The sequence below is a fragment of the Sus scrofa genome, chromosome 18 (assembly GCF_000003025.6).
Source record: "Sus scrofa isolate TJ Tabasco breed Duroc chromosome 18, Sscrofa11.1, whole genome shotgun sequence".
In the NCBI taxonomy this organism is placed as follows: Eukaryota; Metazoa; Chordata; class Mammalia; order Artiodactyla; family Suidae; genus Sus; species Sus scrofa.
In genome coordinates this window covers 30015398-30040061 of record NC_010460.4, presented here as the reverse complement: position 1 = coordinate 30040061, position 24664 = coordinate 30015398, and the positions used below count along the sequence as shown (strand labels likewise).

The following is a 24664-nucleotide window of genomic DNA, read 5'->3' as shown; positions in this document are numbered from 1 at the left end:
ATACAAGCTATAATTTAGCTCAATCTAGGAAGCATATTAATATGAAAAACATCTCATTTTTCACCATCTTAGCTACAATAAACTTTAAAATATGCCAATCTCCATGCTTTAGGGCATAATTTGGTTACCAGCTGGGGTCAGGAAGAAACGGTCCCCATAGTGTAGTATTGCCAATTATCATAGGTGTAGAGAGAAAAAGAGAAAGAGTCAGGGGGTTACAGGCCCTCTAAAGCATCTGGTATTGGATGCTTTCTGAGTAAGAATTCAGGATAAGATGAAACATTCAATTGTTCCTGTATGTCAATTCTGATATTCCTATGAGCTGCCAATACGACACTGCTGCCACAAGGGAGGGATTTCCTACAGAACAGATGTCACTTACAGTATTATGTGGGCTATCTATCTCAACAAATAATTGCTTGGCACTTCTGCCCTATGGCAAGGGTCTGAAAATATGTTAGGGTGGGAACATGCCATACAAGCAGATGGGCATAGATAAAAGAAAGAGCAAGAGCATACTGCGTCGGAAATGCATGTGTAAAAGCCAGATGGGGGTACTGAAGCAGATGTCTTTCCTTATCTTCAGCAACTAAGCCCAAGATCAGAATTTTCCGGTTATTAGTTATTTAGAAGTTCTATTCTAAAATTTCTTTAGATGAGTAAGTGTTACATAAAGCTCCAGTTTACTGCTATCGAGAAACTTTGCCTTTTTGATATAAACTGCAATTTCCATTTGAAATGAGTGCATTTTGCTTAAGGCCTGATACTGATGTGAATTCCCCAACACCAGTGCCCCCTACTTTCCCCCCTCCCTCGAAAAAAGTAAAAGGAAAAAACTAGGCTGGGATGAGAGAAGGGACACAAAGACCGGACAATGAATGACAAAGTACAATTGAGATGGTACTTGCCCGAGAAAGACAGCAAGAGAGGGAAAAAAGTTCTTTTAAAATATCAATAAGAGAATCAAAGAAAGCATGATCTTTTTACTGATAAAAGGGGAAAAGTTAATAACAGTGAAGAAAGAAGGCAATTGCAATATGTTCCGACAGTAATGGAAGAAAAGAAGATGAAGGTAGAATCTGAAAGTAACCATTTTAAATAAGTTTAACATATCTGTAGCTATCATAATTCAAGGATTAAAGTTTAAAAATATTTAAACTATTTGCCTCAATAGCAGACCTGATTGACTATCTAAATAATTGGTTGGAGAAAGAAGAGGAATGTTTTTGTTCACAAGAACAAGCAAAGGAATTTTTAATTTTAAAATAGCATTGACTTCTGAAAAAAGCTTGGGACTGTGGCTGGGGAACAATAATGAATATATTATAAATTATTAACAAGCATTAAGCGATATCTCAGAATTAGAAAATTCTTGAGGATGTTATGGGTATATTTCTATGACTATAATTAGACACAAGTAATAAGTGCTTTGAAAATTCTGGACAAAAATGATTTGGCCATTCAATAATGTCTGAAAATTGTGAGTCAGGAGAGCATTTGTTCATGTGTTAGAGCAGATCCAAAGTTTATTCTTAAGGAAGATTCTAAGCTTTGCTTGCTTTTACCCCTTTGTATGTAATTTAATCTTAAGAAATATAATTTTTACCATAAAATATTAATTCTACTGTATTCATCTCTTTTCAAAGTTTAATAAATCATCCTCAGTTTTTAACATGGAAAAACAAGACATGAGGTCCTTATTTGAGATTATAACCTCAAAATTTTCTTCCATCAGTCAAGAGGCAGAAAATAGTTACTTTTGTTTCTAATAAGACAAGAAAGTGAAAAATTTCTCTGCCAAATTGCTGGTAGCTCTGGTGTTGTCGCTGGTATGACTCAGGTTCCTGATATGGTACAGTTTACATCCCTAGCCCAGGAATTCTGTATGCCATGTGCATGGCCAAAAAATAAAAGAAATAAAAAATAAAAATGTAAATTGGAATGGAAAGGTATACTATTCCTGCTTTTTTAAATTACTCATATTTGAGATTTCACCCACAAGGTCTATTACCACATCTAGACATCATGATTTATCTAGTGAAAGCTACCTGAAATAATTAGCATATATATACCTGGGCTTACATATTTGATGTGTAATTTAAAATGAAGATAGCTGTGTTGGTACAAAAAATTAGCAAAATAAAGTTATAGGTTAAGCACATATTATTTTAAAACTACTGAAAAAATTTTTGGTTAATCTCATTATGAGTTTTCAAGAAGCTATGAGAATTTTAAAGATTTCTTGAAATTTGAAATCATAATAATTTTGTCATAGTAATTTATTAAAAGCCTTAAGAAGGAGACATACAAGGAAAAGTTGAAAATGGACAATAGTATCCACATTTATGGAGGGAGATTATAAAGTTAAAGGAGACCAATTTTCTATGTTTCAAGATAAGTAAAAGGAAACTAGGCTAAAATTATAGGCCAATCATAGTGAAGAAAAAGAACATTAATATTATAACTTCTATGGATGCCACAAGGTTGTATAACTCTTCATTACCTAAGATGGAGACAGGCCCTGAAAAGCAGGTATTGATTAATAAGAATCACAGTGGCAGACTTTCTTATATTTAAGGTCTCCAAGGGAACAGGTGACTCCCACTCTTGTCCCCTTTGGCTTCAGTGAGCCATCTTCCTCCATTAGTAAGCTTTTGAGTTATGAAGATATTTCACAGGGTATTAGATGCTACTGCTCTCAGGCGTATAAAAGTATTATTCAGACAATACAATGGGGATTAGGTATCTTCCTGAGACTTCCTGATTATGAAGTTGATCATAACTTGGATGAACTTAAGCCACAGCTACCACTTCTGTTCACCCATTACTCATCATCAGATAACAGTAGCTGCATTTGCTCAAGTCCAAGCATGCATTCCTCATATTTATAACAAAAGGGAACTTTATGGAAAAAAGTCTTAATTCTGATCAAAACAAAGAAAGCTTTTTATAGACAATGTATAATTCTTATTTTACGTTTTTCAGCTCTACAGCTTTTGAAGTTTCTAACCCTTTCATCAACACTAGAAGCAGAGGAGATTTTAAAGTATGTAAGGTATAACACACAGACCACTGGATGTAATGTATTTTTCAAGTCTTAGTTTTATTTTTCTTTTTAAATCAAGGGTTTTAAGAGGTTTTTGAAACAGGTAACTTCGAAAGGTTGTTCAGCATAAATGTAAATGAAATTTCTACCTGAAGGAAATGACCAAATCCTACAGTTTATTGAACAAATTTAGAACACTCAAAGTATAACTAGAAAATGGGATCTAAGCATGGAAGATTAAGCAACTGATTCTGTGATTAGATTTTTATTTTTTTACTATTTTCTCTTATTCCCTAAGTTTTACCTGTATAGCATATAGGGGTAAATATTCTTTGATATATACCTCTTGTGAATTTTTCTTTTTCTGTATCCCAACTCCTTTACCTACAGCTCTCCTATAACTCCAGAGCAAAGTAAAGGCAAATGCTATCACTGGAAAAATGAAGGTGAAGGAAGTTCTTGGCAGACCAAGCAAGGAAAAGTAATGTATTTCCACCAAAAATATATATACATATATAGAGAAAGCAGACAAAGGGAGATAAGACAATGGATATGAGGGTCCCAATTTCCTGTTCTGGGACAAAATCATTTTTGTATATGCAGTGGAGAGTTTGCACAAGGGCAGAAACCCCACTTGAGAGAAGAAAAAACATAAATAAGAGGGATTTGGGATCCACTTTCCATTTGTGATATTGTTGAGTGACCATAGCATATCAGAAAAAATGACTTGACAAGTCTTCCAAAGGACCCCCTGGGCTCTGTGACTGAGGCCCAAGGTCCACTGGCATTGATCATTGATGCTGCCTCTGCTGAGAAAACAGACCGTGAATCACATTAGCCATAGAGTTGGTAGTGGGAGCCACAGGAAGCCTGGTAGTCTGGCCAGGCAAGGAGCTCAGGGGAGGAAGTTATCCGGGTCAGAGGGCATACAAAGTTAAGTTTCACCTCATACCTATGAAAGGCAGTGTTTGCAAAAAGGAGACAGATTTAACCTGAAAACAATCACTTTTAACTGAAGGGCTCTGAGACACTTTTAATTAGAAAGTTAAGTTTTTATCCCAGTATTTTCTCCCCAATTAGTCATCTCCTCATTGCCAACTCTTAACACCTCTGACCACCTAGTAAGATATGACATTGGGAGTGAGGAATTCAAGAAAAGCTTGAAATCCTTATGGAAAAGAAAGAAACTATACTTTTCTCATAATTTTTATCCTCCCTACCAATTATCAACAAAACAAAATTAGACACTTCAAGAGGATGGAGAACTACGTGGAGTCTCTCCATTCATATTCAGCACAAGATGGACCCATGATAGTTCCACTTTAAAGAACACTCTAAAACACCCAAATTTCCTTCTTTTTTTGGCCACACCTGCAGCACATGAAATTCCCAGACCTAGGATTAAACCCACAGAACAGCAACAACCCATGCTGCTGGAAGGACAAAGCCAGATCCTTAACATGCTGCGCCACAAGGGAACTTCCCAAATTTTACTCTTTAAAGAAATTAATAAATTTTTTGAAACTTATATTACAATGTGTGTAAGTTCATGATATAGTATTTAACATGCTAGCACAGTATGAGTCTCTAAGGCTCAGAATCTTTTACAGTAGTGTGCTTCAGCATTTGAAAAGTGAAAAGTGTGAGCTTCAAATAAGCTTCAAAGTGAGAAGTCCTTCATAAAATCAGACAAGAGTTTGATCCTTGACTATTTAAACCCAGAATTTAAATTTTTTATCACATTACATAGCATTGATCAGTCTCTGAAACACTAGCACATACTAACCAAAGACATAGTTGACCAAATGGGCCCATTGTGTAAGGTTTGTCTCTCCACATAACATTTATACGGAGTCTAAAAACTACCCAGTATGTGTTGATTTTCAATTATTTTTATTTTAGAGGCTGGTCCTATTCCCAATCAGAAATGGAATTTTCTACCTTAGATAAATAGCAAAAATTTAAGAGCTAGAAAATATATCTGGGTCAAACCAACTTCAAATGTTCAAAACAAATTTGACAGATTTTAGTTGTGTTTTTTTTTTTTTTTTTTTTTTTTTGTCTTTTTGTCTTTTGTTGTTGTTGTTGCTATTTCTTGGGCCGCTCCCGCGGCATATGGAGGTTCCCAGGCTAGGGGTCGAATCAGAGCTGTAGCCACTGGCCTAAGCCAGAGCCACAGCAACGCGGGATCCGAGCCGCGTCTGCAACCTACACCGCAGCTCAGGGCAACGCCGGATCGTTAACCCACTGAGCAAGGGCAGGGACCGAACCCACAACCTCATGGTTCCTAGTCAGATACGTTAACCACTGCACCATGACGGGAACTCCCAGACTTTAGTTTAATGGACAAAATTAAGCAAAGCCCCTTTACCTTGCCCATGTGATTTAACAAATATAATCAGAGTATTAATTGGTAGAGAATTAACTAAGGCAATGAGAACAGGTATCATAATGGCCTGTATTAATAGCCACAGATTGGAATGACTGCCTGACTCATAGTCATTTCTGGAGCTATGTTTGTAAAGCACCCCTCCTCCATTCTAATAACACACTACCCCTCCCATTTCTCCTTACAGCCACAAAAGCAAATACCTAACCAGTAAAAACTGATCACAGCATCACTATCACCTTAATGACCAGGACAAGGGCTGGAAATATGTTCACAGCAAATCTTTATCTGGAATTTTTCACACTGGAGCTGAGTAACATAAGCCCCCATTTTTCTAGTTGACAAGTTGTGAGGATGTGAATTTAGAGGGAACAAAGCCCACGTAGTCTGGTGCAAGGAAGAACTGGTCTGGAAACAAAGACAATATACAGAGAAAAGCATAGATGAGAAATAGACACTGCTTAATGGTATTTGAAGTTTCTTAACAGTATTCGAAGTCCTGGTTCTAGTCATCCCCATATCAGCTATTCTCCCCAGTAATAAGAATCACAAGTTCTCTTTGTGACTTAATCTACTTCCAACTGGGTTGGTCTTACTAGAAATCACCTGAGTCCTCATTAATAAAGCTAGTGAGAAAGAAGTGAACCCCAACCAAATGGATAAATAATAACTGCAAATATTGTAATGACTGTAGAACAGTAACATTTTTGCTAATTGCACAATTTTTAGCTGATTTCTTAAAATCTCTAAACCTCAGTTTATTATCTGGAAAATGAAGCTTACAGCTACTCTATTGGATTACTGAAAAATTAAGAATAATCTTATAAAATATTAGCAGGATGGCTCTTCATGGCACTTATTACAAAGTGCTAAAAATGTATTTGTCTGATAATGTGAATATGAGGATAATAATGATGATGACCTTGAAAAGAGAAAGATTATAGATCTCCGAATCTTATGTGATTTTTCTACAGAAAGTATGGAATGCTTGATTAAATATATATTTGCAAAGAAAGTTATAAAATCTAAAAAGAAAAATGCAAAATAGTTAGAAATACTTATAAACAAAACATCTCCATTATCCTAAGGAGCAACAATTTTTAAAAGCTTAATTTACAATAGATAAGCATTCACGGTCAAAAGCTTTACTAGAAGTTAATGAAATAGTCTTACTTTTAAGAATAGGAAATATTAAAAAATTAAAAAAAAGTAAACACCTTTGATATAGCTATTCCCTGATAATGGAGGTAACAATACTTTGGGGCCCAGCTCAAAAGCCTCCACAATAATAAAGCCTTCTATGACTTCAACAAACCTACGTACAATGACTAGATATCACATCTATGGTACATAGTCTTTCTTTCATTGTATTTATTTATTTACCTTCTACATTATAAAACTTAGCAAGATCTCTCTTCTTCATATTTGTACTCTAGAATTATAGTTCAAGAATTTCATTAAAAGTGGCTGCTCAAAATATTAAATTAAACTGAACAACAGAAGTTTACTGGGAGTCAGAAGAAATGGATTCCTATCTTGCCTCTGTAGTTTACTAGGTGTATTCCCCTTAAAGTCACTAGCCTTAAAAGGTCATATGCTCACCACAATAGCCTTCAAAGTTAGGTACTCTAACCTCTTACTCTAGTGCAAAAATCTCATGTAAAATACATTAGTTAACTTTGCACACTCAAATAGACCCTCTATAAAAAGTAATCTTCAAACTTCATAACCACTTTTTGGTCTAATTATTATCTCTCAATGGTTTAAAAGACCCAATATCATAGAGTCAGAGACTCAGAATTCTAACTCAAAGATGGCATCCTTGATTTATACCTTAGCACTTACTTGTGTTCCAAAGTCTTGGAATGCCTTTAGAAAGGTTATAGCTCTTAATAACCTTTCTACTCATATGGCACACCTTGCTGATTGGTTAAGACAGTCAAATGAGAGGATAACAAACTTCTTTGTATGGTATAAAATGTTCCAAAATATCAAGAACTATTGTTATCTTAATGATCATGTAAATTATAATGATGATGATAGGAAAGGGAAAATTACGTACTTTGGAAGCTTTGTTCTAAAATGTGCATGATGTTAAATGAACCACTTGCTAAGAACTGAAAGGAGGCTCAGGATTTTTATTCTTATTTTCTCTTCCACTTTTGGGATAATTAAAATGTATGGATTAAAAATTAGATGATTATCTACTTAAAAATTATGACCGTGTGTGTGTGTGTGTGTGTGTGTGTGTGTGTGTGTGTGTACACACACACCTTGGAAAAGGATGGTAACAGACTTGAAGAAATTTCTGGTCTTGCTGAGAAAAGCCTCTGAAACATTGGTTTGTATGAAAATTGCATGTGGAATTATGTGAATTATGTGTGCTGGGTCCTGGCCTCCTGGCTGAGTTGAAGTCTCCTCTCCTTTTTTCCTAATTGTTCTTTCAGTTGAAATTGTAGCCTAGTTAAAGCTTGTAAAATATTTTTCTTCTCACTACTAACAGATTTTTTTAAAAAGAAACTCTGCAAAAAAAAATGCAAAAAATTATTCTCTTATATCTTCTGAGATTATATATTGTGAAATAAATCTAGTAATGATAGGGGAAGCATCTGAAATAGAAAAACAAACTCATTCTTTAATGGTTATGGTTCACCCATAAAGATACAATTCTTAATGTTCAAGTTTAAAAAAAAAAAAAGATGAGAAGAAACAGTTGGCATTCAGCTAACAATTGTGTTTGGAGATTTGTGCCTGACTTTGTTATTCTGAGCAAAGCCAGGTACCAGTCTCTTGGGATTATGTACAAAGGCAAGAAAAAAGTGGACATGTACAAACCTCAAAGGTGACTGCTGGGTTAATAAAACAGTCTGTTTTCTGTTCACCCACTCTCGCTCTCAGTGTGCAAGTATATTAAAATATGTCAAAAGGAAAACCATTCGCTGTGCAAAAATAATTCCACTACAAGTCACAATTTCCAGCTGCTGGAGTGCCTTAGTGCATTTAAGTGCACTAACAAGTGACCCATACATCTCCCTGGATGAAAGTTGTATCCTCATTAAAGGAGAAACAAACACAAAATAGGAACAACTGTCACATAGAAAAACAGACCACAATAGATGCTGCATTTCTCCCACTCCGTTTCTGACTTAAGCTATCACAGACAGAAGAGCAGTGCTGTCCTAGAAGTCACCTCTTAAAAAGCCATGAAAGTAAAACAAGGAAGCTGCTCGAGAGACTGAAGTGTAGCTAATGGCCATTCATATTACTGTTCAATGTATCCAGAAAAATATATTTTTCTCTCTATTTTCTATGAAATAATCTCTTACTACATAAGAGACTGTAATAATGTGAAGTGGCTGGATTAGACAAACACACCCCAGGGAATTTAGAATTAATGCTCTAATTTATATCTTTAAATAACCCCTAGACAAACTGGGGCTTAAGTATTTATAGGATATCATACCAACCTTTGCTTTTCTGAGTTTCTCTAGAGAACTATATCATTGACATGAATCTGCAAAAAAGAAAAAAAAAGAAGTTAATGTTGTTCAGCTCTAATAATACTATTCTTATTTGATTAGTATGTTCCATATTACTGTAAGGCAAAAATAAACATTGGTAATGCACATTAAGATTTAGTAGAGGAGTTCCCATCATGGCTCAGTGGTTTGGCGAATCCAACTGGGAACCATGAGGTTGCGGGCTCGATCCCTGGCCTTGCTCAGTGGGTTGGGAATCTGGCGTTGCCGTGAGCTGTGGTGTACTTTGCGGGCGCGGCTTGGACCCCGCGTTGCTATGGCTCTGGCGTAGGCCGGTGGCTACAGCTCCAATTCGACCCCTAACCTGGGAACCTCCATATGTGTGAGTGAGGCCCTAGAAAAGGCAAAAAGACCAAAGAAAAAAAAAAAAGATTTACCAGAAACACATTTTGTGAAGAACATTAAATCGATCAATTGCTCTGCAACTGATAGCACGTAATCCAGCTGAAGCATCTTCTTAAATTTTATTTTTATCCTCCTTTTAATGTAGTTTCAAAGTAACTTTGATACTGTATGTATAATTGTACAAGAATGAAATAAATGGCCCACAATCTATTAAAAATTAAAAAAAAAATCGGATGCTCAATGTCATCACTCTAGTCCTCAACACAGCAGCATACCCCTTCAAAAAATTAAATAATAATCTGCAACAATATTGGAGAAAATATAACTAATTACAAAATGTACCAACAATTATTTCAAAGCTGGGTAAGGTACTCCTCTTGTATATAGGGACATCTTTGCTCAACTATTTTCATAGCAGTAACCAGACATATTGCAATTTCCTGTTAACACTGTTGCACCCCTCATACTAGAATGCAAGCTCCTCAAGGGCAAGATTTCTTTCTTTATTTTTTTGTCTTTTTGCCATCTCTTGGGCCGCTCCAGCAGCATATGAAGGTTGCCAGGCTAGGGGTCTAATCGGAGCTGTAGCCACCGGCTTACGCCAGAGCCACAGCAACGCAGGATCCGAGCAGCGTCTGTGACCTACACCACAGCTCCCGGCAATGCCGGATCCGTAACCAACTGAGCAAGGACAGGGATAGAGCCCGCAACCTCATGGTTCCTAGTCGGATTCGTTAACCACTGCGCCACGACGGGAACTCCAAGGGCAAGATTTCTTATGTGACTTTTTTTTATGTTGTCAGAACCCCCCTCTCATTCAGTCCCTGGCAAATAATAGGAATCCAATAATTATTGCTTGGTTGGATGAATAACTGATTGAATATAGTGTGCACTTGACAATTTGTGCCCCCCACCCCCTTGAACTACCAACCCTTTCCTAGAATATAGAAGAAGAATGGTAAAGGGAAGCTTGATTTAGAAAGACATCAAAAATTTCTGTGACAAATTACAGCCCAGAAATAATGGAAATACAGAGAGAAAGACAGAACTACTCATCTATGAGCTATGCTTTAAACTTGAATATACAGAGCAATCATTAAAATGGAATTGAAGCCCAATATAAGAGGAAAGCTAATAGGGATCATCAAACCAATCTAAATAATTAAATTGTCCAGGCCCAGAAAATTACTTGGAACAAGAAAAGTATTCGAGGAACCTAAGTTAATGACAAGAATAACTTATTCAAAATCAGGAAATGATATATTTGGATGAGACTAGTGAGCTTGATTTTTAGCCCCAGTGAAATTGTAAATATTATTAACAGTATAAGAAGTCATGAAAAATAAAATGGAATTCACTACATGATTGTATTGTATGAAGTCAGAAGAATATTGTTTGAAGACAAAAGCCCTAGGTTCATGTTCTATATGGGTACCCTGGTTACTTTAGTGATTTTTCTTTCCCTCTATTTGTTATGGGGTGAATTGCATCCCTGTCAACATCTGTTGAAGTCCTAATCCCTGGTACCTGTAAATACGACCTTATTTGGAAATAGGGTCTTTGATGTACTTAAGTTGCAAGTTAGGATGAGGTCATACTGGAGGAGGGTGAGCCCTTAGTCTGTTTGTCTGGTATCCTGAAAGGAGGAGAAGAAAAAACCAGAGAAGACACACACATGTGATGGTGGAAGCAGAGATTGGAACTGTGCCAGAGAGAAGCATAAACATCTCCCTCTCACCCCCCAAAAAGAACTGCTCCTGCTGAAACCTCGATTTTGGACTTCTGGCCCCCAGAACTATGAAAGAATAAATTTCTGTTGTTGTAAGTGACCAAGTTTGGGGGTTTTTTTGTTTGTGTGTTTGTTTTTGCCTCATCCATGGTATGCAGAAGTTCCCGGGTCAGGGATTGAATGGGTGCCTCAGCAGCGACAGCAAGCTACAGCAATGACAACACCAGATCTTTAGCCCACTGTGCCACCAGGGAACTCCTTTGGTAATTTTTTTTGACAGCTCTATGTAACTAAAATACCATTCTAAAAAAATGAAAGTGGTGATATATCTTCCTAAGGTGATTGTCAGGAAGATTATAATTTAACATCAGCAATTTTTTATTTCAGCAAAGCATTTCACAAAGTTTCTTATAATCCATTCTAATTGTAATAAAATCTATGTAAGCTCAATAATGAGTTAGATTCAAAGTTGTTAAAACTATCATTCCCAAAGAGAGTTGATTGATAATTCAACACAAACCTAGTTTTCTCCCAAATTTTCAGTTTTTGATATGCGAAAACAGCTCTCAGGCCTTGGATGTCTGTATGTTAGGGCCCTTGGAGACAAACTAACAGAAGTTGGGAAACTTATCTTGAGTAGCATTTGTTTTTTGTTTTGCCTTTTTAGGGCCACATTTGCAGCATATGGAAGGTCCCAGCCTAGGTTTCTAATTGGAGCTTTGTACAGACACAGCAACGCCAGATCCGAGCTGCATCTGTGACCTACACTGCAGCTTGCGGCAACACTGGACCCTTAACCCACTGAGTGAGGCTAGGGATCAAACCTGCATCCTCATGATTGTACTGGGGTTCTTAACCCACTAAACCTCAATGGAAATTCCTTGAGTAACATTTTAATGGTTGACATAGAAACTGTTACTTTTAACATACTTAAGACAGAGAAATAAAAGAATGGATGATACTCAAATATAAATATAAAGAAAAAAAATTGGAAGAAATAACATTCACTTAAAGACAAAAGCAACATTTAAAAATAAAATTCTTATTTTCTAATAATTATTTATTATTATAAAGATAATTTAGTAATCACTATTAAGAATTTAATAACTTAACCCCTAATAGTACTCCATACATAATATATACTCAATAAATTGCTATTATTATTAATAGTGTGATAGTCTATAACAATGGGTCAAACTCATTTAGGTGGAAAATATAAAATATTTTATTGGGTTCAAAATTTAAATAGATGTAAAGTGGGAAATATCTAGGTTCAGTTGACCAGAGTTTCAATGTGTCTAGTGTTGCTGTGCCTCTAAAACAAAAACAAATCAAACAATAAGGTGCGAACTTGGAAAGAATGAATAGATATACATAAATCTGTGACAATTTGCAGAAGGGGAAGGTGAGAGATCTGTTTTTCTAAAAGCAGCAATTCTCTTTACATTTGACAATAACCTACATGATGGAGAAAGGAGAGGGCTCCAAAGGAGATGAAATGCTTTCTTCATATTCCCACCCAAACTCAGGAAAATTAAAAAAAAAAAAAAAAAAAAAAGGTACACTCTCAAGGCATAGAAATTGGTGCCACAGGAAGATCTGGGGGAAAGGAAGTTCTGGGTGAAAGACATTTTCTTTTTTTTTTTTTTTTTTTTTTGCTTCCTAGAAACAATTGAAGGTTTAAAGCTTCACAATAGCAGCATCCAAGAAATGCAACAGCTTTAAGAAATACCAGAGTCTCCTCAGCTAAGACTGAAGTGTGCAAAGAATGGCCAGAGGCATTTGAGGGGCTGAAAGAAAGATACCAGTTAGGAAGAAACATTGGCGCTTCTCAGAGCCAGAGATCCCAAAAATCAGGGGTGAGGGAGGACATTTGACAGGGGATGGTAACATGAGAAGAGAAGCTCATACTGTCATGAGCTTTGGCGATACTCAAGAAAAGGGGACAAAGTAGAGCAGGTCAATGTTGTTAGTGTGGCTTTTTGTTAATTAAACCCTATCCCAAGGCTGTTAGAATGGATAACCTTCTGATGTAAAACGTATTTTCCTAAGAATTTACCAGGGCACAAAGCCTATGATACTCATCACAGAAAGTAACTCAGAATCTTTACACTTAAGTTCTTTCCAATCCCAGTTTCAGAGTTTTGGTCACCCACTGTACTAGTTTCCTGCGGATGCTATAAAATAATTTCCAAAATTTTGTTGGCTTAAAAATACAATATTTTTCTCTTATAGTTGGAGTTCCCATCGTGGCACAGTGGTTAACGAATCTGACTAGGAACCATGAGGTTGCAGGTTTGATCCCTGGCCTCGCTCAGTGAGTTAAGGATCCGGCGTTGCCGTGACCTGTGGTATAGGTTGCAGACGTTCTCAGATCCCATGTTGCTGTGGGCTCTGGTGTAGGCTGGTGGCTATAGCTCCAATTAGACCCTTAGCCTGGAACCTCCATATGCTGCGGGAGTGGCCCTAGAAAACACACACACACACACACACACACACACACACAAAATACAATATTTTTCTCCTGTATTTACAGGAGAGACACTTGAAATCAGTTTCCCTGGACTAAGTCAAGTTTCTACATTGCCGGTTCCTTCTGGAGACTCAGGGAGAATCCATTTCCTTGCTTTATTCAGATTCTAGAGGTTGCCTGTTCTTTGGCCTGTGGCTCCTTCCTCCATCTTCAAAGTGGGTCACTCCAATCTGTGGTCACATGTCCTCCCTGACTCTAACTTCTACTCTCTCACTAAAGCGATTACATTGGGTTCATGCTGATAATCCAGGATCTATCTCCATCTCAAGATCCTTAACTTAATCACACCTGCAAGATCCCTAACAGCATAAACTAGCTTTGCTTCTTCACAAATACTTGTAATCCTTTTCATTGGCCAGATGATTTCCTAAATACTTTACAAATATTAACTCATTTAATCTTTATGATAGCCCTAGGAGGTAGGTATCATTATAATTCCCATTTCACTGATGGGAAAACTGAGGCACAGAAAGGATAAGTTACTTGCAGATGTTTGGTGGTTATTTAGAGCTAGTATGAATTCAAATCATGCCTCTTATGACATAGTGTTTTCAGCAGAAAAAAAATCTATTTTACATGACTGGTGTAAGAATTAAATAAAATAATGTATATAAAATAGCTATCACAAGTTGCTCATTCAAAATGTACTCATTACATGGTGAGTGATAAATAAATATATCAGAAGTATTAACCAAAATAAAAACGAACCCAAAACAGGAAAAGAAGAATAAGGATGGTTAGGGAATTGGAAATGCTATCATCTGGAAAATGGTAGTTTAGCTTGGAGAAGAAAAGAATTATGGGGACTTGATAGCTGTCTTGAAATATGTGATGAACTTTCATGTGAAAGGGGAAGTAGATTTATTTTAATGTTCCCTCATAAAACCAAACTAAAACCTAAGGGTACAAATTACACGGTGATAAAAACTGGCTCCAAAAAAAGGGGGAGATCTAATAATTAGCATGATCCACCAATGGAAAAGCCTGCCTCAGAATTTTGTAAGCTTTTAGCTTGCTGAGATGTTCAAACACAGGCTGAGTGACTTTCTGTGGTATATAAAATATGGAAAGGATTTGAACAATGAGAGGGATGTTAAAATACATTCATGCATTTATTCAGCAAATATTTACTGAATATCTTCTGTGTGCAGCACCTGTAAGGCCCCTTACAACTCTGAAAATAATAGAATCTGCTATTCTATGAATGAACAAATGAGAACACATCTCACAAAAAAGGACAAAATTTCAGGCTGATTCTCATTGGCAGGGTTTACTGATCCTACACCTCCCAGACTCTCTGGTTGGTCTGGTGTGGTCTGCAATAAGCCTTTATTTTCACGATCATTTGTCACTAGTCGCATAGAGATTTTCTACAGTTGAATTAGTTTTTAATAGGAAAAAATCACTCATTTTACATTCTGATGCCAGAGGATTTTCTTAAAAGGAAAGAAGAGGATTTTATTCCACAGTAGTTAGTTTTTTGTTTTATGTTTTTTTCCTTTCAGCCTAGGCAAAAAAGTATATTAATAATCAACATCTTTTAACAGCTGTGTGATAAATGCTAGTGGGTGCAGTTGATTATATTAATAATCAACATCTTTTAACCAAAAGAAACCGAAAAGATGAGACCCTTCTCATTTGATCTGAAGCATATGCCACTGTGGAAGAATCTGAGCTTTGCCATTGTCTCCCACAAAGGTATGCAGAGACTTAACCTCTCTTGTGGACCCACAAACAAATCATGGTAAAAATCTATTAAGTCTAATTGGTCCTGGGGAATTTTTAAGAAGCTGTCTACCTACCCCTCACCTAATCTCTCTGGCTGAGAGAGATTGCTTTTGGAGAATTATTTGAATTACACAGGTAATCCAAGAAAGTCTACAACAACCAAGCAGAATGTGCCCACTGTCTATACCACACATATGGCACTTCATCACACAGCACCCACTAGCATTTATTACACAGCTGTTAGTGTATGTCAGAATTAATCACATAATTAGATAGCCTTCTACCTGATTTTTGCTGCTTATAAAATTTTCTTTGCAGAAGACACAGAGCAAGGATAATAATAATCATAAACAAATTGACCTTTAATGAACTCTTACTTTGTGACAGTCACATCATGTGAATCATCGCAGGCAATCATTTCAACATCCTGTTAAGCAGGTATCACCCTTATCTTTGTCTAAGGAATGTGAAGAAGTCAAGATTAAAATGCAAAGGAACATGCTCTTGGTCTCATCAACTGATAAACCACAACATTTAACCACAAATAACGATAGAAGGAATATCAAAAAGTAAGTACATGTCTGTGTTTAGGTATCTTTTACAAAACTAGGAGTTAGAACCTAGTTTTCCAGATAACTGTGTTCCAAATGACTATTGACTAATTTAAATATAAAAAGCACTGCCAGCCCCTGTGGGTGAGCAACATCACTGAGTTACTAAATATCATGCAAGAGCCTGTATAGGTAAGAACTTTAAAAATATATATATATGGTAAATTTTCTTCTCTTCCCCTTCAAAATGCCCCAAGGCACTCGTATACATTATGGACACCACTGGCCTGAAAATTCTCAGTTGAGGTAAAAAAAAAATCCCAAATCCTTGAATTATAAGAGCACTGAAAGAATCTAAAATGATAACTATTTTGCCCCTTTAACACCAAAAGATCAACTGATTTTTCTTTTTCACTTGGAGTTGACCTCTATTTAACCCATGGCATGCCAAAGTTATGGCCTGAAGCAATTTTTTTCAGTGAATGTCTTGACTTAGGACAAAAATAGATATATATACCTCTGAATCATAGTTTCATACAACTGCTGATGGTCACCCTAACAAAGAAAAATCATCTCTCAACACTTAAAGAACACTAAAACTTTCTATTCAATTATTTATTTCCTCCACTTCAAGCATATTCAGAACTGTAAAATGTTTACAAATTTGAAAATAATCTAAATTACTGAGTCGTCATTTAGCTCTTCACTAAAATGTTTGTGCTCAATTATATATTAAAAATAACCAACTGATTGTTTCTGCATTTTAAAAAGTTAAAACAATTTCTTTTGATCAATTGACTGCCTGCTGACATGTTTCTCTAATGAAAAAATTAATTTCAAGACATTCTAGTGCCTCTTTTACCCCCTAGATAATTCCTGCACCTATACATAATTGTTCAGGGCTACCCCATTATTTTGAAAGTAATAAATTAAGTATATTTAAAGGATTTAGACATGATTAGTATAGTCTAACAATCCTTCTCTAACAAAAACAAACTCAATATTTGCATATTATGAAAGATTACAACACCAAAGAGAAAAGTCCAAAAGTACAGTAGGAGGTATCTAATTTAGGGATTAAGAATTTATGGCTATAAGGGCTGTAAGGCACCTCTGTGAGTTATCCAAGGGAGAATGCAGATCCTCTGGAGGTTTTTAATGGTAGAAAGAGCTACATTTCTGAGCTGGCATAAATGGGGTCCTGGTTACAGGTAGGCAGCATAATAAATAAAATAACTATCTGTGTAAAAAAGGTAGATATAGTCAGGCTCAAGGATGTCTGGAAGAAACTGTTCAACAGCTATATTTATACGAACATAAATTAAGTACTACAAGTCTTCTGTTTATCTTCACATAGTTTTATTTCTTGGGCAGCATGAATCTTTAGAAATTCACAAAAAAGAAATCAATATCACTATACATTGAAAATTTGCTAAGCCCTTTATATCTACTGTCTCTTTAACATTTTCAATAAGCCTATCATCAATGCTCTTTATTGTCATCAAACAGAGAAAATGACACTCAATAATCACAAGTAATTTGTCCCATGCTTTGTATTTAATAAGTTGAATATTAAATTCATATCCATCTGTCTTCAAAATATGTTTGCAAGCTCTTGTATTATATATCAAGAGTCTTAGCAATAATTGAGAAAAATACAAATCCAGCCAAAGCAATATGTTAGGAAAGAGAAATGAGTTAAAACTAATAAAAGGATATATGATTATTATTTGTGATACAAATAGCAGTATATAAAAACCTAAGAGAAACCAACAACCAAAAAAATTGTAAATAGCAAGGATTTAAACACAGTAATTTTTTTAAAAAATTAATTGCATGCACAAGCTTATGAATATACTTTAAAAACCACTGAATTATACACTTTAAGAGACTGACTTTATAGTATTTAAATTGTATCTCAACAAAAAGTTTAAAAATAAATGATTATGCTACCAATTAATATGGGGGAAATCAGGTGAAATGAGGACTATTCACTGATGGTATAAATATAAGTTAGAACTTTTTCCTAGAGAGTGATTAAGCTTTGTTTATCAGAAGCCTAGTTATTATGAATAAATAAATGTCTAAAAATGTAATCTAGGGAACTAACTGGAGATGAGAAACTAGATTTATACACAATAAAGTTCATCATCTCATTGATAATAGGTTCTCCCCAAAATAATTAAAACGATGGAAACTACACAAATCCAGGATTCTAAGCATATTTCAATAAATCCAAAAAAATCATGTTTCAGAATAGTTAATTACATGGGAAATGCTTGCAATGTTAAGTGAAATGGAAAGATACAAAAATTAAGTTAAGAAATTAGAACTATAATAAACGGTGTGAGAGAAGAGGGTATTTTTGCCGAAAAAATTATTGGACAAGATAAAGGCAAAGGCAGATTTTGGGCTAGGAATGAATTAGTTCATTTGTTGATGGGAAACAGGCTGTCACTGGTGTGACATGGGGTCAAGGACTTCTAGCTTGTTCTGTGTATAACCCCTATATGTTAGACAAAGAGATGGGATCACTGCTCCATATCACTTTCCCTCAGATATACTAAGCCTGCTGTCCCCATAGAGCCTTTGCAAAGCCAGTTTCTCTTCCTGGAAAATTCTTCTCCCAGATATTAACTTGGCTGGTTCTTGGGGCATATTCCACATACATGTCACTGCTGAAAAGTCATTTACTAAACTGAAAGGCCTTTTCTGCCCACCCAAAGCAGCATGGTCATCATTTGAGAATTTGCTGGAAGGACAGAATTTCTTGCTCTTTCCAAGACCTACTACTGAATTGAAATCTATGGTTTAATATCATCCCCAGGTGATTCTCATAACCTCAAAATTTGAGAAACAGGGATTTTATAGTCTACGATAAAGAGGTCATACCAATTTCCTGCATTGTTTTCTTCATAGCTCTTATCCATACCTAAAATTCTCTCTCTCTTCTTACATATAGTTCCATTAGGGCAAAATCTTTTGGTCTTTTTGCCTGTATCCTTAGTTCCTAAAATCATTCTCTCTCTATCTCTCTCTTTTTTTTTTTTTTTTTTTTTTTTTGATGGCCACACCTGCAGCATATGGAGGTTCCCAGATCTGAGCTGCAGCTGCCAGCCTATGCCACAGCCACAGCACTGCCGGATCCAAACTGCAACTGTGACCTACACAGCAGCTTGTGACAATGCCAGATCCTTAACCAAAGAGCAGGGCCAGGGATAGAACCCACGTTCTCATAGATACTATGTCAGGTTCTTAACCCACTGAGTCACAACAGGAACTCCCTAAAATCATTCTTGATGCACAGTTGGAATCCAGTGAATACTCGTTAAATGAAAGCACAGGATGGGTAGAAGGATGCCTCAGTGATTTGGATTGAAGAAATACCGCTTCATGTTTCCTTAGCTAAGTTACTCTGTCTTTGAAGCTTTACTATTGTATATGGAGACGAAAGTTAATGTATAAATATTCCAGCCCAAGATATCATATGACAATAATATTTGTTAGTGTATAATAAATCCTATCTATTAACTCTGAAGAATAACCAATATTAACATATATAAAATAAAAGGAGGTTCCTAAAAGTTAAACTTAGAATTACCATATGACTAAGCAATCTACTTCTAGGTAAATACTCAAGAGAATTGAAAACAGGTGTTCAAACAAAAATTTGAACATGAATGTTAATAGCAGCATTGTACATATTAGCCAAAAAGTGGAAACAATTTAAATGCCCAACAATGGATGAATGAATAAGGAAAGTGTGTTTTATACATACAATGAAATATTATTCAGTCATAAAAGGGAAAGAAGTACTGATACATGTTACAACATGGATGGACTTTGAAAATATTGTGAAAGATGCCAGACACTCAAAACACAAATATTGCTTGATTCCTTTTATATGAAATGTGCAGAAGAGGCAAATCCAAGAGAAAATGCAGATTAGTAGTTGTCAGGGGCTAGAGCAAAGGAAAAATGGGGAGTGCCTGCTTAATGGTATGGAGTTTCTTTTAAGGGTAACCAAAATGTTTTGAAATTAGATACTGGCGATGGTTATACATTATCGTGAATGTATTGTAAGTCACTGAACTGTACATTTCAAAATGGTTAAAATGATGAATTTTACTTGAAGAGGATTTTCTAAAAACATGAAATTACTGTTTGAAAATATAGGAACATAAACGTTATTACTTTGTTATCAAGAAACTATGTGTTACAGACTACCTTAATTCAGGGGTCAGGGTTCCAAATAATTAATATTATGTGATGATTATCTCTGTCAGAGATAAAAAAGGGAAATGAGGTAAAAGAAATGAGTCTGAGATTTGCTTAAGCCAGGACTCAGATTTCTTTGATTCTTGGCTAAAAGCCCTGATTGGCCCAAAAGGTCAAATGGAAAGGAAAAAAAGCATTCAAGAATAAATCAGTAAAATAAAAAATTCATTAAAATTTAGCTATTGGGTAGAAAGGAAATAACCTTCCTTTCTTCTACTAAAGAGAAAATTGACAACTTAATTTTCAGAACAGGTAATAGATATATGGCTGTAGCAGGTGCCCAGAATTTTTTCTCTACAGGGAAATGCTGGAAATAAATTTGAGGAGCCTTCAGACTTACTGAAGCCACTGAAGTTGTAATTGTTGTTACAATTGCAAGGGCTTATTAAAGATCATCAGGAAGCTTGGCATTAAAGAAGTTTTGGATAGATAAGACCCCTGTTTGCACTTTAAGCCTTTACTGTTAATTACATGTTACTGTGACTAATCACTTCAAAAGTGACTTTTATGAACTGTGTTATTATTTAATTTAATAATAACTTTGAATAAAGTCACAGGTTAACCAAAGTTCATTGGTAAGTTAAATGTGTAGAACTCAGAAAGCATTTTCCCACAGAAGAATATTAGCCATGGTGGTTAGACTCTATGTCCACAGGATACAAAGAAATGGGTAATCCATAAACATCTGCACAAATAGTACTAAAGAGCACAGCACACGTGTAAAAAGAGTTCTATGGGAACATTTATTCAGCATTTTGGGACCAAGACCACCTCCTTCTTCCACTGCATTACTGATGCTCATTCATTCATTCATCACTCCATTTGACGAGCATTGGCAGTTCCTGCTATATGCTGGACCCTTTGACAAGTTGTCTCCCTTTCCATCTGCCAGATAGCAGACTTTCTTCAACTTGGAGTAAGTGTCTCATGTCTTAGCTTATAAATTCCATTGTGGTGGGGTCCATATAGGGACAAAGATGACTCTAGGGCAAGTGGCTATAATGAGGGTTGGGACCCAGTAAAAACAAGGTGATGGCATAGGAACCAACCATCAGCCAAGACTCCTTTGCCTCTTTCCCCATTCACAACACCATAGCCAACACTAGCTTTACAGTAGGAAACCCTAAGAGATTATACAAATAAATGTCAGTAAGATAAACGATGATACTTCCTGCTTCACTTCCCCTGGGTAGTGATCAGGAGTAAGAAATGCCAGCAATAGTGTTAAAGCCTAACAGTTATTTTTTGTTCCCATCTCCCTTACCTTACCTGAGAACAGACACAAAAGGATAAAGGAAAAAGAGAAACATTATGGATACATACCCATAGGTTTGAATTTTGTATATCAAGAATTGTACAAAACAAAAACGTGGGTTTTCTTGTCGCTGTTGAACTCCTTTCATTAAGGAAACACAAGTTAGCAACTAACAAAGATCACCACCTAGTGGCCCCAAAAGGATAACTGCACATGAACAAAGTGCATTGAAATTCAAAAATATTGGGATTTGTTACAAAAATGTATCATAACCTTAAAGCTTCTCCTTTTGTCCTCTGGATTCCAACCTCCCATTTTCCTTTCATTCTGGCCTTGGTCCCTCCTAGTATATAATTCTAAATTGTCTCTAAAGCATTTTATTTACAGTTATCTTTAATCTTTACAATTAGTTGTCTACTTTGTCACATTTTGAGTTCTTCTTTTATTAAATGCCATAAGTCTCTATGAGTCACTTGAAGTCAGATTCTTCAAAAATCACAATTGTCAGACCACTTCCCTACTAAAAGCTTGAGTGCTGAAGTAGATCCTGTTGTGATTTTAACAAGCCAACAAGCCAGGTCTAACCCACATAATCCCATACTGCATTTAGCAAATGTATCCACTGCCCCTTAGGCTACTTTCTTTACTGTTGCTTCGCTATTTCCAAATCTCAGACTCAACAATGCTTTTACCCCATGTGAGTACTCAGATCCAATCAAACTCCACCCGTTCCATTAGTTTTCATTTACTACCTCTGCCAAAATCACTTCTTTCTTCTCTAACTTCCTGCATTCATGGTTATTACTACTAAATTTACTATTTAATTATTTTCTAATTGCCTTATTGTATTATAGCTGTGAAGAAAGTTCCATGGCTTAAATACATCTGTATCTCCCACGAATCTCAGTGTGGTACTAAACAAAGCATAGAGTGTAATAAATAGATATTTATTTAGAAAAGGACAGAGAAGAACCCCTATAATTAAAGTGTTTTTAGTGGTCTGGGGCCTGGGGGGAACAGAAGAGGAGGGAAAGTCGAGTGGGGAAAGATTGCTGGAATTATACCCTATGAATTAAAAAACGTTATTCTAACATTTCTCATGTAAAATAGCAATGACAAATTAAACAGAAAAGTACCCTCAAAATACCAGTGTACATTTGAACATATTTCAAAATATGCAGTACAATTTAATCATAAAATTTTGGAGTAGAATATAGTTGCTTTGGGTGGGGACAGTGAGAGAAGCTCACTTCACAGACAAAAAGAAGAGAAACACAAGAGGAAAAAGAAATTGTAATTAAAAAGGTAATGAAATGTTAACTTGCATTCTAAGGTGAGACAAAATTTTAATTCTTAGGCAGCAGCAGAAAATCTGCTCCAGGAATATGAATTACAGATAGATTAGGCAGCTGCACACTTGAAAATAACAGGACCAGGCAAAAGTTCGCTGCACTTAAACTCTGGCATACAACTCAACCAGCTTCGAATGTGAACAGAAATATTTTACCCCAAAAATGTGAATAATAAAACAAATAAAATATTAAATAATCTACTCAAATGAAGAAGTCTGCAGAATAAGTAATGTGAACTTGAAAAATCTCATTAAGTGACACCAGAATTCTATTTCTAGTGCAACTGCAAGTAGTTTTATAACTAGGCCTCCAGTAAAATAATTAGACTATTTTAAGGGGTAGCAGCTGATTCTATCTTGAGGAGAGAGAGAGAAAAAATGCTTTTTCTATGTAAATTTGGATACTCCCCACCCCCCAATTCCTCAAACTGACATTTTCAAAGAGATCAAAGGACAATTACTTATATGAGTATACACAGTGTTATTTCACCACAAAAGAACCATATATATGCAAGGCCTTGTACAAGACAGTGTAGCATAGCAGGGAAATATAAATGAATATAAATCCCAGAGATCCTGTCCTCAAGTACCTTACTGGGGCAAGAAGGCCTATACAATTTAAAATTTAACAGATCGTTAAAAATAAAATAAAATAAAATAAAAAAACTCCATGATAACTTTTAAGTAAGTATACCCATATTATGCAGATAGTCTGTATTTTCATACCTCAATAAATACAAAGGCCCACAAATGGCAAGATGCTATGTCAGGCATTTGGGTGTAAGAAGTAAATCAATTACACAACTGACACTTGAGAGCAGTATGTCTAATAAGAAATGTATGGCAGGTACATTAATTAGGACTAGAGTATTTGATAGAAGAGGCAGAATTTGTGAATCATCTTAACATATATGCATGCTTTAAATATGCAGGGTTGAGGAGTATTAGAGAAAGAATTCCAGGCAGAGATCTTATTATGTGCAAAGGCATAGAGTTGGTAAAGCTAGGATAAATATGTGAACGTAAGTTAATGTTTTTTACTGGGATTTATAGAAAAATGTGCCATGAAACATTGACAAATTATACTGGAAATCTAGAACTAGAATATGGAAGACATAAGTATTCCAGGTTTAAAAATTTGGCTTAATTTAGCAAAGAAAGAGTCTTGAAATTTTGAGCAGTTGAGTGACACAATCACAGTTATGCTTTATGGCAATGAATCAGATGAAAATGCAAAAAAATAAAATAAAATAAAAAATAAATTTAAAAAAATGTTTAAAAAGTAAATGCATTGCAATAGCCTTGAATGTGGAGGCATGAGGAATCCATTAAAAGGCTATATTACATTAGTTTGGAGAAGAAGTAAAGTTGATGGTATATATGATAGTGACCAGGACAGAATGGAAGAGACAATTCCCAGACATCCTCCAGAGACAAAATTAACTGAGACTTGGCTGATTGGGTTAAATGTGAACAAGAGAATCAGCTTGAAGAGATGCCATTTAGGGAAACTAAAAACAAAAGAGGGGTAAGAGTGGTATCTATGGTGAGTCAATGACTTCGTTTTGACACATTTTCCATTTTGAAGTGCCCTTCAGAATGAGATATATAGGTGGGTATTATAACAATAGGACAATTAAGAGCAAAGATAAAGTTGTACATTTGGAAAACGTCCAGGGTGAATGTAAAAGAACTGAGCAAACTAAAATCTCAGACCTTGTTCAAAAGGGCAGCATGAAGAACCAATCTGATACCACAGAAACCTAGTAGTGAAAATAGGAATATTGTAAGAAAGGGTATAGTTAGCGCCTCATGTCCCCACTCTGCGTTTAGCTCTTTTACAACATGGTAGGAAGTGGGAGATTTATACTTCAGAGAAATTAAACTATGCAGTACCAAAATAATTCCCCCCAAAAAAAA

The 24664-nt window shown here is 35.6% G+C and overlaps 1 protein-coding gene across 1 annotated transcript in view; it reads right to left on the bottom strand.

The window, feature by feature from the left end:
• The window catches only part of TFEC (transcription factor EC), a 279833-nt gene that overhangs the window by 220165 nt on the left and 35004 nt on the right, over window positions 1-24664 (bottom strand). Inside the window, 1 exon segment of the mRNA XM_013990837.2 lies at window positions 8903-8949. The gene's annotated coding sequence lies outside the window, so the exon portion shown is untranslated.